The sequence below is a fragment of the Labrus bergylta genome, chromosome 2 (genome assembly GCF_963930695.1).
Source record: "Labrus bergylta chromosome 2, fLabBer1.1, whole genome shotgun sequence".
Taxonomy (NCBI): Eukaryota; Metazoa; Chordata; class Actinopteri; order Labriformes; family Labridae; genus Labrus; species Labrus bergylta.
Window position 1 is genome coordinate 37,459,157 of NC_089196.1, and position 6,910 is coordinate 37,466,066.

Here is a 6,910-nt window from a genome sequence, read left to right on the forward strand (position 1 = left end):
AGAGCTCCAGGCTGCCTGCCACACTCCTCCAGCCCACCCAGGAGCACCAGCAACGGGGCCCTTTGACCCCCAGGCCTCCCACCTCTCCCCCAGAGCTCCAGGCACTCTGTCACACTCCTCCAGCCCACCCAGGAGCACCAGCAACGGGGCCCTTTGACCCCAGCCCTCCCCAGAGCTCCAGGCACTCTGTCACACTCCTCCAGCCCAGCCAGGAGCACCAGCCACGGGGCCCTTTGACCCCAGCCCTCCCCAGAGCTCCAGGCACTCTGTCACACTCCTCCAGCCCCCCCAGGAGCACCAGCAACGGGGCCCTTTGACCCCCAGCCCTCCCACCTCTCCCCCAGAGCTCCAGGCACTCTGTCACACTCCTCCAGCCCACCCAGGAGCACCAGCAACGGTGCCCTTTGACCCCAGCCCTCCCCAGAGCTCCAGGCACTCTGCCACACTCCTCCAGCCCACCCAGGAGCACCAGCAACGGGGCCCTTTGACCCCCAGGCCTCCCACCTCTCCCCCAGAGCTCCAGGCACTCTGTCACACTCCTCCAGCCCACCCAGGAGCACCAGCAACGGGGCCCTTTGACCCCCAGGCCTCCCACCTCTCCCCCAGAGCTCCAGGCACTCTGTCACACTCCTCCAGCCCACCCAGGAGCACCAGCAACGGGGCCCTTTGACCCCCAGGCCTCCCACCTCTCCCCCAGAGCTCCAGGCACTCTGCCACACTCCTCCAGCCCACCCAGGAGCACCAGCAACGGGGCCCTTTGACCCCCAGGCCTCCCACCTCTCCCCCAGAGCTCCAGGCACTCTGTCACACTCCTCCAGCCCACCCAGGAGCACCAGCAACGGGGCCCTTTGACCCCAGCCCTCCCCAGAGCTCCAGGCACTCTGTCACACTCCTCCAGCCCCCCCAGGAGCACCAGCAACGGGGCCCTTTGACCCCCAGCCCTCCCACCTCTCCCCCAGAGCTCCAGGCACTCTGCCACACTCCTCCAGCCCACCCAGGAGCACCAGCAACGGGGCCCTTTGACCCCAGCCCTCCCCAGAGCTCCAGGCACTCTGTCACACTCCTCCAGCCCAGCCAGGAGCACCAGCAACGGGGCCCTTTGACCCCCAGCCCTCCCACCTCTCCCCCAGAGCTCCAGGCACTCTGTCACACTCCTCCAGCCCACCCAGGAGCTCCAGCAACGGGGCCCTTTGACCCCCAGGACTCCCACCTCTCCCCCAGAGCTCCAGGCACTCTGTCACACTCCTCCAGCCCAGCCAGGAGCACCAGCCACGGGGCCCTTTGACCCCAGCCCTCCCCAGAGCTCCAGGCACTCTGTCACACTCCTCCAGCCCCCCCAGGAGCACCAGCAACGGGGCCCTTTGACCCCCAGCCCTCCCACCTCTCCCCCAGAGCTCCAGGCACTCTGCCACACTCCTCCAGCCCACCCAGGAGCACCAGCAACGGGGCCCTTTGACCCCAGCCCTCCCCAGAGCTCCAGGCACTCTGTCACACTCCTCCAGCCCAGCCAGGAGCACCAGCAACGGGGCCCTTTGACCCCCAGCCCTCCCACCTCTCCCCCAGAGCTCCAGGCACTCTGTCACACTCCTCCAGCCCACCCAGGAGCTCCAGCAACGGGGCCCTTTGACCCCCAGGACTCCCACCTCTCCCCCAGAGCTCCAGGCACTCTGTCACACTCCTCCAGCCCAGCCAGGAGCACCAGCCACGGGGCCCTTTGACCCCAGCCCTCCCCAGAGCTCCAGGCACTCTGTCACACTCCTCCAGCCCCCCCAGGAGCACCAGCAACGGGGCCCTTTGACCCCCAGCCCTCCCCAGAGCTCCAGGCACTCTGCCACACTCCTCCAGCCCACCCAGGAGCACCAGCAACTGGGCCCTTTGACCCCAGCCCTCCCACCTCTCCCCCAGAGCTCCAGGCACTCTGCCACACTCCTCCAGCCCACCCAGGAGCACCAGCAACGGGGCCCTTTGACCCCAGCCCTCCCCAGAGCTCCAGGCTGCCTGCCACACTCCTCCAGCCCCCCCCCCCCCCCCCCCCCCAGGAGCACCAGCAACGGGGCCCTTTGACCCCCAGCCCTCCCACCTCTCCCCCAGAGCTCCAGGCTGCCTGCCACACATCTGTATCCGCTCTGGGTGCACCAGCAACGGGGCCCTTTGACCCCCAGCCCTCCTACCTCTCCCTCCAGAGCTCCAGGCTGCCTGCCACACTCCTCCAGCCCACCCAGGAGCACCCAGAGACCCAGGCTTCATGTCACACTTCTCCATCCGTCCCAGGAGCACCCCAAGCCCGACACTTTGTCTCTATCTCTCCCACCCTTCCTCCAGAGCCCCAGGGACTCTGACACACTCCTCCAGCCCACCCAGGAGCACCCAGAGACCCAGGCTTCATGTCACACTTCTCCATCCGACCCATGAGCACCCCAAGCCCGTCTCTATCTCTCCCACCCTTCCTCCAGAGCCCCAGGCTGTCTCTCACACACTCCTCCAGCAGACCCATGAGCACCAGGCTCTCTGTCACCCTCCTCCAGCCCACCCAGGAGCACCCAAAGCCCCACACTTTGTATCTCTATCTCTCCCACCCTTCCTCCAGAGCCCCAGGCTGTCTCTCACACTCCTCCAGCCGACCCAGGAGCACCAGGCTCTCTGTCACCCTCCTCCAGCCCACCCAGGAGCACCCAAAGCCCCACACTTTGTATCTCTATCTCTCCCACCCTTCCTCCAGAGCTCCAGGCTGTCTCTCACACTCCTCCAGCCGACCCAGGAGCACCCAGAGCACCAGGCACTCTGTCACACTTCTCCATCCCACCCAGGAGCACCCAAAGCCCCACACTTTGTATCTCTATCTCTCCCACCCTTCCTCCAGAGCCCCAGGCACTCTGTCACACTTCTCCATCTGACCCAGGAGCACCCAGAGACCCAGGCACTCTGTCACACTCCTCCATCCGACCCAGGAGCACCCAAAGCCTGACACTCTGTCCCTATCTCTCCCACCCTTCCTCCAGAGCCCCAGGCTGTCTCTCAAACACTCCTCCAGCCGACCCAGGAGCACCCAGAGCACCAGGCACTCTGTCACACTTCTCCATCCGACCCAGGAGCACCCAAAGCCCCACACTTTGTCTCTATCACTCACACGCTTCTCACAGAGCACCAGGCACTCTGTCACCCTCTTCCAGCAGACCCAGGAGCACCAGGCACTCTGTCACACTTCTCCATCTGACCCAGGAGCACCCAAAGCCTGACACTCTGTCTCTATCTCTCCCACCCTTCCTCCAGAGCCCCAGGCACTCTGTCACACTTCTCCATCTGACCCAGGAGCACCCAGGAGCACCAGGCACTCTGTCACACTCCTCCATCCCACCCAGGAGCACCCAAAGCCCCACACTTTGTCTCTATCACTCTCACGCTTCTCACAGAGCACCAGGCACTCCCTCACACTCCTCCATCCCACCCAGGAGCACCCAAAGCCAGACACTTTGTCTCTATCACTCTCACGCTTCTCACAGAGCACCAGGCTCTCTGTCACCCTCCTCCAGCCCACCCAGGAGCACCCAAAGCCTGACACTCTGTCTCTATCTCTCCCACCCTTCCTCCAGAGCCCCAGGCACTCTGTCACACTTCTCCATCTGACCCAGGAGCACCCAGGAGCACCAGGCACTCCCTCACCCTCCTCCAGCCCACCCAGGAGCACCCAAAGCCCGACACTTTGTCTCTATCACTCTCACGCTTCTCACAGAGCACCAGGCTCTCTGTCACCCTCCTCCAGCCCACCCAGGAGCACCCAAAGCCTGACACTCTGTCTCTATCTCTCCCACCCTTCCTCCAGAGCCCCAGGCACTCTGTCACACTTCTCCATCTGACCCAGGAGCACCCAGGAGCACCAGGCACTCCCTCACACTCCTCCATCCCACCCAGGAGCACCCAAAGCCAGACACTTTGTCTCTATCACTCTCACGCTTCTCACAGAGCACCAGGCTCTCTGTCACACTCCTCCATCCCACCCAGGAGCACCCAAAGCCCCACACTTTGTCTCTATCACTCTCACGCTTCTCACAGAGCACCAGGCTCTCTGTCACACTCCTCCAGCCCACCCAGGAGCACCCAAAGCCTGACACTCTGTCTCTATCTCTCCCACCCTTCCTCCAGAGCCCCAGGCACTCTGTCACACTTCTCCATCTGACCCAGGAGCACCCAGGAGCACCAGGCACTCTGTCACACTTCTCCATCCCACCCAGGAGCACCCAAAGCCCGACACTTTGTCTCTATCACTCACACCCTTCTCACAGAGCCCCAGGCACTCTGTCACACTCCTCCAGCCCACCCAGGAGCACCCAAAGCCCGACACTCTGTCTATATCTCTCCCACCCTTCCTCCAGAGCACCAGGCACTCTGTCACACTCCTCCAGCCCACCCAGGAGCACCAGGCACTCTGTCACACTCCTCCAGCCCACCCAGGAGCACCCAAAGCCTGACACTCTGTCTCTATCTCTCCCACCCTTCCTCCAGAGCCCCAGGCACTCTGTCACACTTCTCCATCTGACCCAGGAGCACCCAGGAGCACCAGGCACTCTGTCACACTTCTCCATCCCACCCAGGAGCACCCAAAGCCCGACACTTTGTCTCTATCACTCACACCCTTCTCACAGAGTCCCAGGCACTCTGTCACACTCCTCCAGCCCACCCAGGAGCACCCAAAGCCCGACACTCTGTCTATATCTCTCCCACCCTTCCTCCAGAGCACCAGGCACTCTGTCACACTCCTCCAGCCCACCCAGGAGCACCAGGCACTCTGTCACACTCCTCCAGCCCACCCAGGAGCACCCAAAGCCCGACACTCTGTCTATATCTCTCCCACCCTTCCTCCAGAGCCCCAGGCACTCTGTCACCCTCCTCCAGCCCACCCAGGAGCACCCAGAGCACCAGGCACTCCCTCACCCTCCTCCAGCAGACCCAGGAGCACCAGGCACTCCCTCACCCTCCTCCAGCAGACCCAGGAGCACCCACAGCCCCAGGCTCCATGTCACACTCCTCCATCCAACCCTGGAGCACCCAAAGCCCCACACTTCATCTCTAGCACTCCCTCACCCTCCTCCAGCAGACCCAAGAGCACCAAGCACTCCCTCACCCTCCTCTAGCCTCTCCCTCTCACTCTCCTCGGCCTCACCACACACACACCCACCCACACCCCGGGGGGGGGGCCATGCCACCACCTCCCTCCGGTCACCCACCTCCAGGGACCTCTTGCACCTCTCTATCCTGCGGACCCACTATTAAGCACCCATCTCGGCTAACAACACATAGCCACAGCCAGCAAAACCTCGTGCCTCTGGTTCCCTAAACTTTTTTCGCTCACGCCCCTGGTTCCATAAACTTTTTTCGCTCACGCCCCTGGTTCCATAAACTTTTTTTCGCTCACACCCCTGGTTCCCTAAATCCCATGGCTCACACCCCTGGTTCCCTAAATCCCATGGCTCAGACCCCTGGTTCCCTAAATCCCATGGCTCACATCCCTGGTTCCCTAAATCCCATGGCTCAGACCCCTGGTTCCCTAAATCCCATGGCTCACACCCCTGGTTCCCTAAATCCCATGGCTCAGACCCCTGGTTCCCTAAATCCAATGACTTCCACAGGGGGGCAGCATTTTTCAGCCTACCTCAGGCCGAGAGGGCTCACCCTTTGGGCCTTATCTTGACCCTTTCTCGGTCCTCCCCAACCTCCAGGCTGACTTAGAAACTTTTTTTTTTTTTTTTTTTTTTTTTTTTTTTTTTTTCGAAAGTGACACTTAGAAACTTTTTCGAAAGTTGGACTTCCAGAGGGTGACAGCGGTGTTCAGCTGTCCCCAGGCCGAGAGGGCTCACCCTTTCGGCCTCATCTCTGCCTTTACTCGGTCTTTAACATCCTCCAGAGGCTAACAGCGGTGTTCAGCTCTCCCCAGGCCGAGAGGGCTCACCATTTCGGCCTCATCTGTGCCTTTTCTCGGTCTTTTACGTCCTCCAGAGGCTAACAGCGGTGTTCAGCTCTCCCCAGGCCGAGAGGGCTCACCATTTCGGCCTCATATTGACCATTACTCGGTCTTTTACGTCCTCCAGAGGCTGACAGCGGTGTTCAGCTGTCCCCAGGCCGAGAGGGCTCACCCTTTCGGCCTCATCTCTGTCTTTTCTCGGTCCTCCCCAACCTCCAGGCTGACTTAGAAACTTTTTTTCGAAAGTGACACTTAGAAACTTTTTCGAAAGTTGGACTTCCAGAGGGTGACAGCGGTGTTCAGCTGTCCCCAGGCCGAGAGGGCTCACCCTTTCGGCCTCATCTCTGCCTTTACTCGGTCTTTAACATCCTCCAGAGGCTAACAGCGGTGTTCAGCTCTCCCCAGGCCGAGAGGGCTCACCATTTCGGCCTCATATTGACCATTACTCGGTCTTTTACGTCCTCCAGAGGGTGACAGCGGTGTTCAGCTGTCCCCAGGCCGAGAGGGCTCACCCTTTCGGCCTCATCTCTGTCTTTTCTCGGTCCTCCCCAACCTCCAGGCTGACTTAGAAACTTTTTTTCGAAAGTGACACTTAGAAACTTTTTCGAAAGTTGGACTTCCAGAGGGTGACAGCGGTGTTCAGCTCTCCCCAGGCCGAGAGGGCTCACCATTTCGGCCTCATATTGACCATTACTCGGTCTTTTACGTCCTCCAGAGGCTAACAGCGGTGTTCAGCTCTCCCCAGGCCGAGAGGGCTCACCATTTCGGCCTCATATTGACCATTACTCGGTCTTTTACGTCCTCCAGAGGCTAACAGCGGTGTTCAGCTCTCCCCAGGCCGAGAGGGCTCACCATTTCGGCCTCATATTGACCATTACTCGGTCTTTTACGTCCTCCAGAGGCTAACAGCGGTGTTCAGCTCTCCCCAGGCCGAGAGGGCTCACCCTTTCGGCC